The sequence below is a fragment of the Vidua chalybeata genome, chromosome 5 (genome assembly GCF_026979565.1).
Source record: "Vidua chalybeata isolate OUT-0048 chromosome 5, bVidCha1 merged haplotype, whole genome shotgun sequence".
Taxonomy (NCBI): domain Eukaryota; kingdom Metazoa; phylum Chordata; class Aves; order Passeriformes; family Viduidae; genus Vidua; species Vidua chalybeata.
The window spans coordinates 48,947,676-48,956,921 of record NC_071534.1 but is presented as its reverse complement, the minus strand read 5'-3'; the positions used below and the strand labels follow the sequence as shown (position 1 = coordinate 48,956,921).

The 9,246-nt window shown below is 38.7% G+C and overlaps 1 long non-coding RNA gene across 2 annotated transcripts in view; it reads left to right on the top strand.

Annotated features, from left to right (window-relative positions):
• The first annotated feature begins 1,343 nt into the window (after positions 1-1,343).
• The window catches only part of LOC128788747 (uncharacterized), a 107,325-nt gene continuing 99,422 nt past the window's right edge, over positions 1,344-9,246 (top strand). For both annotated transcript variants that reach the window (XR_008431190.1, XR_008431189.1), the window contains exons 1-3: positions 1,344-1,431; positions 6,449-6,495; positions 7,678-7,775. This is a non-coding gene — a long non-coding RNA (uncharacterized LOC128788747). The remainder of the gene's footprint in view (positions 1,432-6,448; positions 6,496-7,677; positions 7,776-9,246) is intronic.

Genomic DNA, 9,246 nt, shown 5'->3' with positions numbered 1-9,246 from the left:
TACGTACAAAGCATGATGTCATATGGTATATTCCATACCATTTGGTCAGTTTGGGTCACCTGTCCCAGCTCTGTCTCCTCCCAGCTTCCCAGTTTAGATTGTCCCTGTAGTCCAACTTCCTTTTATTTCAGTAATAGAGACAAATTGGCAAGAGGTCCAAACTAGGACTTGGTGTCAAGGCCATGGTTTAATTCCTGCAGGGAATACAGTTTCTGGAAAGGAGAATGCTATTGTTTATTCTCCTAGCGTGCCAATTGTTTTCTTGCACACTATAGCCATCTCAACTACAGGGAAAGCAAAATTAAAATTTTTAAAGCAAATTAGCCAGCAAAAACAAAATAGATGTTATTTGGCACCTCTGAAGGTACCGACACCAAAGTAGTCTCTGAAGAATTTGTCTAATGCTCAGCCTTTATCAGAAACATGACAAGAAATGTCAGAGAACAAAATACTTTTGGAATTGGGCATTACATAATTCTCATCCTCTTAAGCTTTTATTATAAGAAGCTTAACAACTTCCACTAATGGTTACACCAGGACTGCAATAATTATTCTGTATTTCATGTAAGAGGCTAAAGGGTTTTTGTGTGAGGGGTTGACATTTTCCTTTTTATACTCTTTCTCTCTGTAAAGAATCTTGTCAAAGACCAAGAACATGAGATCATTGTGATACAAGGATATAGGATGAAATCTTAAAATACTTGCAGGACATTGCCACACCACCTGATGCCAAGGATCTCCGATCCATCTGTCTATATTAAGAGTGTCCCTGAAAACCAGAGAAGAGCTTTTCAAAAATTTGTTTTTATTTTATAAAGGAAGATTAAAACCCAAAGAGTAAGGCCAGACTTCTGAAGTCCAGTGCCCAGGCTTTGGCAAACCAGGTGCTTAAAAGCACTTAGCATCCTCAGCGTAACGGAACTCTGAAAAGAGAATTCCTGGCTTCATCTACTCTTAGGCTCTTCCTGAAGGCAGGCGGCTCGGCCCTTCTTCTCACAGCCCTAACTGAGGTTCGATCTGTTTGAAGCCACCACTGCTCTTATTCTTTTCTTACAAAATACCCCCCCACACACAGAGGAAATGGAAAACTCTAATTTAAACCCGTATATTTTGGGGGAAAAACAATATATATATACTGCCTCTCTTCTTCAGGAGCAAGGTTTGGCAGGCTAAATTACAACCTGGCGTACAAGTTGCGTAGTTTTTGTGGAGGTTGTGCCCGGCGCGGAGAGCGCACGGATCCAGGAGCGAAGGCCCGAAGCTGCGGCTCGGCCGCGTGCCCAGCAGGGGGCGGCCCGCGCTGCCGCGCGCAGCCTCGCGGCAGCCCGGGCGCTGAGGGGAGGGGAGGGCAGCGGGCGGCCCTGCGGCTCTGAGTCCGCCGCCTGGAGCCTCAGCCAGGCGCCTTGGCCTCCTTCACGCAGAAATATAGTTGTGAGTGAGATGCGTTGCCTACTAAGGATGCCTGTGTTTCTCCAGTGCTTACAAAGCGAGCCTACTGCGACTAACTCAGACACGGACATGTCACAGGTTCACACTTTCATTAGACCAGGCACATTTTATTTCTGGTGACTGTATAACATTGGCAACATTTGGGATCAGAAAACTGTAGCTAGCAACCCTGCCTGTTCCTTCTCTTCAGTTGCTGCAGAGCTGCCCTTGCGGACATACTAAGTAATAATAATGCCCATTAAGCTCTCAGTTGAAGAAACAAAAGACCCTTTTAAAAAAACCTCCTTTTCTCTTACATTGTTTAGCTATAGCTTACTTGCTAATTACTTTTGGTCTAGTAATTAAAATCAGTTTATTTCTGCAGTTGATTCTCCATACATTAAGGTTACTATGGCAAGTGATTGCTCTATGTTATGCTTTCTGCAGAATATGAGACCAACTAAACATGCCCTGTAGTGTCTGCACACTTTCCAGCTTCCTTAAAGTCTGCCAGGGCAGGAAGGATACCCTGGTACTTGTAAGGTGTGTGTGCAAGCAGCTGTGTGCAAAATTGTTATCTTGCCTAAGGCTGGTAGAATGGCTGAGTAAATGCTTTGTTGCTAGTCACTGTATAATGCTTATCAGTTTTACATCTCCTAAACCATGCTAGCTGCTGCTGGCTGTGCTTTCCTTAGTTGCTCAGAAGTAGCCAGGTTTAATAGAGCCTTCCATGCTGAAGGATGAAATGACTTTGTGATGCTCTCATGAGAAGAGGGGCCCTGACTGCTGCTGCTGTACCACAGCATGTCAAGCTATGTCCCTGTCAGATCAGATCATGAAAAGTGCAAGACTTATTCCTCCAGCTTCCTTGGAAGCTGAAAATCTTGTGTAATCACCTGATGACTGTTGGAACAGGAGCTTTGAAGAATTTAATATAACAGAACTCCCCAAATTAGTAACATCTGTCAGCCTGCTCAACAAGAATTGCATCCCTTGGTTGCTGCTTAAGAAAAAAAAAAGTGCCTGAGGCAGGGAATAATGGAGTGGTACATACTGAAGAAGAAGAATCAGACAGTATGTACTCCACAAGAAAACTAAGCATCCCCAAATCCCACATATTTCATTTACTTAATCCGATAGTCTTTCTAATACTTTCTGGGACTCAAAGTTTTAAATCTCTCTGATTTTCACCTACACACCCAGAATATAATTTCATAGAAAGAGCTTAGCCCTTTAGTTTGTCTTTAGTTTATACACACCCAAGCTGGCTAAACATGATTGATTATGTGTTCAGGAAAAACAGAAACATCCCTTCATCTCCACTTTATTCCTCTGAATCTGCAGAGACTTTAGGGCCCATTATCAGCAAGGCAACGACATAGATTTTTTTTCTGGTAGCTGGAGAAAAGTAGCAAGATCTCATTCATCTCATGCATGATTAGCTGGCATCTAAGCTGAGATGTGTGCCTACTAAGGATGTATATGCCCTACATATATTATTGTATCAAATGACAGGGATTTGCAATGAAACAACTGGAAAACATAGAGAGTTAACAGTCTGAAAAGGATTGGTAGACTGTGAATGTGTTACAATGCATTAGAAACAAATCTGTAGCATGAGGTCTCAAAGTACTTTTTATTTAGCTTTAGAAATTCATTAACAAATACCTGATCTAAATTTTGTTATGATAGCAACTGCTGCTATGGGAAACATTTTAAAAAAAATTATTAAAAGTGCTACTTTATATGAGAAAGTGCATATTTTTCCCAGAAATTTTTGCTAAAATATGCAAAATACCATAGCAATCTTAATAAGAATGTCGCTACTTTATGTGTTAGCATAAAAAATAACTTTGCATGTTTCGGTTGGCAGGAAAACCAACTCTTTTCCATTTTCCTCCTTTTTTTTTTTTTTACTGAAGGAATGTTTAGTATCATTATCCTCTTAGCTAATAATTTTAGGGGATGTTAGGAACTATTGGTAGGAAAAACGCCATTGGTAATGGGTCGTGTACCTACTACAAAATAACAGAACAAATGGATTCTTGTTTTCAGTTGCTCTAAGCAGAGCATAAAGACAATTCTGTTGAACATAGAATAAATAATAAGCTTCAAGTAACTGACATTTAGTAGTATGTCATAGAATCATTTTTACAGTCATAGCTGAAATTGCATTTGCTAAATTGTTTCATGAAGTAGGCTTTTCCTTCTGATAGATTCCCTACTTCTCAAAGTGTAATTCATCTTCCTGTAAAAGCACTGATCCTAATCTTTAGTCTGTGTTAAGATGGCTAGATCTTCCAGTTTTAATTATAAAGTCCTTTATCTTAGTACTCTGCAGAGATGCCCATTTGACCCCATTCCACTTCTTGTTTCATATGCTCTGTGGCACATAATCACTATGTAAAAGGAGCAGCACATTGATAAAGGGTTCTGTTCAGAGGTGACTTACATTTTGCCTGCTGCCAGATATAATGTAGATTGCACTAAAAAATCAATATATTTCTGCTTTGTAATTTATATAGCATCATTATTTTTTGAAGTAGGTTATCCATTGTACCACCGAGTAGTCTTTTGGCACCAGGACCTTTGAACCAATTATAGAACTGGAGAAAGATTATACTGCAGATTTTGACCTGCCCAGAAGCGGTGTTGGAATCCTTGTTGGAAACCTCAATGAAAAATGATCAACATGAGAAGAAGATAAATAGGACTACCTGCTTTCCTTTAATAGGCACTGTGTTTTTTCTTAAAAAAGGTATAAGACCAAAGGGCAGCAGGAGGCTGTTTTTCTTATCAGTAAGCAATGCTGTGAAAAGCAAATCTTGAAGGACAAGAAATAGAATAGCACCAATAGAATTAAGAGAGGTGGTACATGAGGATGGCAGATGCTATTCTTTCTTCAGGCCTTGAGGCAGGCTGTCTGTTTTGTCATTATTTCTAGCCTAGGATTTCACAAGCTACTGCTTCAACTGGGTATTTTCTCTTATTACTTCCATGATCTCCTTGGTAATCACAGCTGGCATCCTTGTTCACTGCCAGGGTACATGCTTGTACTTTTAGGCACTCTCTTCATGTCCTTTGGTTCGTGTTTCAGCTGGCACTTGAGACACCTTCTAGTGATGAGTCTTTTTAGCTGCTATTGTTGAGATACTGATGTTGGTTAATGTATAGGGAGCAAAAACAGCTTCAGTGAGATATTTGAGCTTTACTGAGAACCTTGCTTGTCCCAGCTGTGGTAGCTCATGATTCACTCAGGTAGGCAGCTGGCACCAATGGCAGGCTCAGCACTGAGGCCTTTGGTGTGAAGAAGATAACTCTACATGCTGCACTCTGGAATCTGTGCTACAGCTAGCACAGGGGTATCTGGAGGGGAAGGAGGAATATTATGGTTACAGAGATTAATAGATGTAAAAGCAAGTGACAGCAGGAGAAATATTTTTGGTTGGCTTTCTGTTTGTACAGTTGGTCTAAATTGGGGAACACCTTTGTAAATAAACAAAAAAAAACCCAAACAAACAAAACAGGGCTTTGGATCATGACAAGATGGAATTTTGGTGTAACTTCTTGTTTGAAGAAATACTGTCATGGGTAAAGCTTTTTATTTGAGGCAGATCAGCTTCATAGCAAGTTGCACAGTGCTTAGGGTTTTCCCCCCTTTGAATTGCAGGAAACAAATTTGTCTTAGATTACCATGATCATGTGTCCAAGGCCTAATTGTGACTCTGGAGTGATGGATGGCACAGATAAACTCTGTGAAATTTCTGGGCTATTTGAATTGGTACATCTAACATGTGACCTGAAAGTACTAGTTAGTTTTGCAGCTCTATAGTACTGTAATAGCTGAGAGGGGGCAGTGATAAAAGGCCTTGAGAAGTGTCCTTCTGTTGGAGTCTTACCTGCTTACCTGGCTCTGGTGTAGAAGGGTTATCACCACAGTATCTCACATGAGAGAAGAGCAGTGTCCCAGAGAGCACAGTGCTAACCACTGGTAACTTCTGCCTTTTCATTATCATCCGCTGTGCTATTGCATTATTGATTAATGCTGTTGAAAGCCATCCATGCTGGTGTCTTATGTTCTTACTGAAAAACACTTAATATATCAGCCACATCTAATTGAACAGCAAGAGGAATGAGTGAAATAGAATTCATAAGCACTCCCTTTGTAGTCATTGACAAAAATATATATGTCACTGAATGTTGAACACATCCAGGAGGCATAAAATTTCCAAATATATATATATATTTTATATTTTCCTCAATTTCTGCTGGGTATGGTGCTGCTATTAATGTTCTGAAGAGTCACTTCATTTATTGTAGAGGCTAAAAGTATTTTTTCCATTTAGTTGAGCATTACCATGTCTCAGAAAGATTGGTAAATATTATTCTAATCATGTACTAAATCTGCAAGTTGAACATAGATGTTCACTGAAATAGCAGAATTTCTTTTGAATTCAGTGGTGGAACTATAAATAGAAATTAGCTAATTTTTAAATATTGTTATTACAAGGACCCCAGAAGGCATCAGTCAATATTAGGGCCTCATTATGGTAAACACTCTACACAGGCACGTGAAGAGAGAGAAAAAGTTCTGGCTAAAAGTACTTTGCATAGTGAATAGTCAAGAGAAAGTGCAGAGGGAAGAAGGTATTAGTGTCTCCATTCTGAAACCCTTAATAACATGCCTTAGCTTTTGTTCAGCCCAAAAGTGGTTAGACAGACTACATAATTGTTAAAGTTCCCTTCCACCTGAAAACATTCTATTCTGTTTTATTCTATACTATTTTACAGAGAGAATGCAAAGAAAAGCAATTTGCTGTTCTGTTCCACCCATAAGAAAGCCCCAGATTTCTGAACTATGTTCTAGGCAATTTCTAATACCTTTTGGTCTTTGAGGAAGGCTCCTCTGCTTCCCCCTCAGCATGTAATTTGATGCAGAATATGTATTCCCCATCTTGCCCCTTCTCATGTCCTTTCCAGAGACTTCAGGACTTTGCTAATCACCTTCATTCTCTTTCAGCCTCAGAAAGAGAAGTTTCACAGTGGAATATGGATGCTATACATGATGTAAGTAACTATTATCATCTGCATCACCTGCTTATCTGACTTTAAATAATTAAACAAGCAAACAAACAAAAAGAAAATTACAGGCATCTGAAAGAAATAATTAGAATGGAATAATATTCATTGCCATTCCTGGTGATACTGGCGTGACATATTAGGGTCTTTATACATCTTTCAAAAATGGCTTGCAATTTTTTAATGTCAAATAAGTGATGGGGCAGGTTCCACTCTTAGGCAAAAAAGGCCACTGCAAAAAGGCCACAACAGTACCAAGATAAGGCTGTCACTGTGCAAGTCTCTGCTGCCCTGAAGCTAATGTGCACAATCTGTTTTTGCAAGTGCTTTCATATTTTTGCTCTTTATTATGAACATATACAGTATGTAAGTGTTTTTAGTATTGGCTGACTCTGGTATTTTGTAGTCACGATTGTGGTATTTAAACAGGAGATGATCTGTTCTGCACATGGAAAAGGGGCTGTGTTAAAGAGGAAATAATTTTAAGAAGTGTTGCTATTTTTTGGCAAGAGGATGTTATGTTTATTTCTCAAAGAACATACTCAGTGTTCATTATGTTCATGTACAAACCCATGATGATTTGAATCTGATTTCTATTCTGTACCTTGGAAGCACTATCACTGTGTTAGAAATGCGAGTATGCTATTAAATTGCAAAGTTTTTACATGTATATAGTCTCATCTATTTCAGATGTTGTATAACATTACTTCTCAATTTCACTCTAGGAGCTGTGATTACTTAGATTAAATGAGCAATGTCACTTGAATAGTAACTTCCATAAATAATGGGGATCTTTTTATAAAACTTCATCATATTGTTAATATCCAAAATGCATTTGGCATGGTAAAATAGCACATTGCCATTGCTTAAGAAAATTTCGTTCAAAGAATCTGCCTGGCAGTGATTTTTAAAACACATTTCAAGACTATCTGAAAGTCCTGAAATACAAACATGAGGTGAAAGCAATGAAGATTTGAGAGGAGTGAGTACTGATGTTATCTCCTGAATAAATTAAGAATCAATAAGTTTCTTGATGAAGAGCAAGAGTCAAGGTGAAGGTAGGAAGGATAAAACAAAAAAGTAGAGGTGAGAATTAATCCAAACAGGTCCTAAGGCAAGGAGGAAGTACTTTCTCTCTGGCTGAGATCTTATTTAGATTTGCTTCTATAGGATATGATGGAATTGCATAAGGACGTAACTCTGAGCTCCGTGGTCAAGGCACTGGTTTGACATAATAAGGAAGCTATCTGCATGTGATCTAAGGATAGGTAAGTAAAAACAGTCACTTTTTATTTTTGTTCAGCAATTTTGGTAACTTCTGTTTCTATTCAGCAACTTTAAGTGAGAAGTATAGTGCCCTAGGCATAATTTCCTACCAGCAGATGGGTCCTCTGGCGGGGGTGGTATGGATATCAGGAGATGTGAAAAGTTAGGTAGGATGAATGGACCCTGAAGGAATCTTAACACTCCCTTTCACTTCTTCCTGCCCATCAACTTCAATAAACCAGTGCACAAAAGCTGTTTGGAAAACAGCCAATTCAAAACAAAACTTTATGTGTCATTGTGATTATATGAATGCTAAGCAACACCTACAATGAAGCAAACTGGAGAAGCTATTGTGCCTTTTCAGAAACGTTTCCTAGAGTTCCATTAAAAAAAAGGTAAAACAAGTCTAGCCTAGAAACTTTCCACAGCAGCTTTCCATGATGGTTTCATAGTAATTTATGTTGACAAATTCAAATATCCGCAGAAACTGTGACTTCCATAGGTATAAAGTGACTCAGTGTGATATCATGGTGATAGAACTGTGATACCATGGTGAAAAAACACACAGGAACTTCTGTTACACTTGTGTGAATAGGTGTGCAGAACAAAAAAACCTCGCTGAATGTCAAAGATGTGATTCAGAGGTATTACCCCATCTGGCCTGAGATGATGACATAAAATTGTGCAGCATCTCTTGACTTAGTAGGTCTCATAGCTGATGCTTTCTGAAGCTGTGTGCCAGACAGAGTATCACTGTCTTTCAGTTCATTCAGTGACAGATGGGGAAGACCTATCACCTTTCCTGTGTGCTGTGGCCCAAGCTTGTCCTGGAGAAGACAGTGAAATGTGTGCACGTTGGCTGTCATGTCACCCCAGGAGGCACAACACCAAGGCTAGACTGTAACCTTTATCACATGTATATCAGTAATTTATATCAGTAATTCCTTTCTCTTCAGTGGAGTTTCACTGCTGTTGTGAGGAACATCACCTACAATTCCTGACTATTGGAAAGCAATCAGAAATTTGATTTCTGTAGAGGAAACAGTAGTTTAAAACAACAGATTCACTAAGTTGTTGAATATCAACAGAAAGCTTTATATAAGACTAACTCTTATGGCTTTAAACTTTATAATTTTAATGTAGCCTTATTTTTAAAATAGAATTCATTCGTGTTACTGTTGTGTAGTAATGTTTTACAGGCATTGGTAATTCTTATCCAGGACTACAAATATGCCTAAGAATGAAATGTAAGTAGATGTTATGGTATTAATTTATGTATTTTTGGAAAACATCGAAGTCACATAACTTTATGACTAATGATTTCATTTAATTATACAGTTCTGCATTTTCATCTTTAAAGAAATCTGCAAACAATGACTAATTAATCCTTGCAGCAGTGCTTTGAAATAGTTAGATAGACGTAATTAATTCCATCTAACCAATTCCTTGCCCAAGGCAATACATTGAATAAAT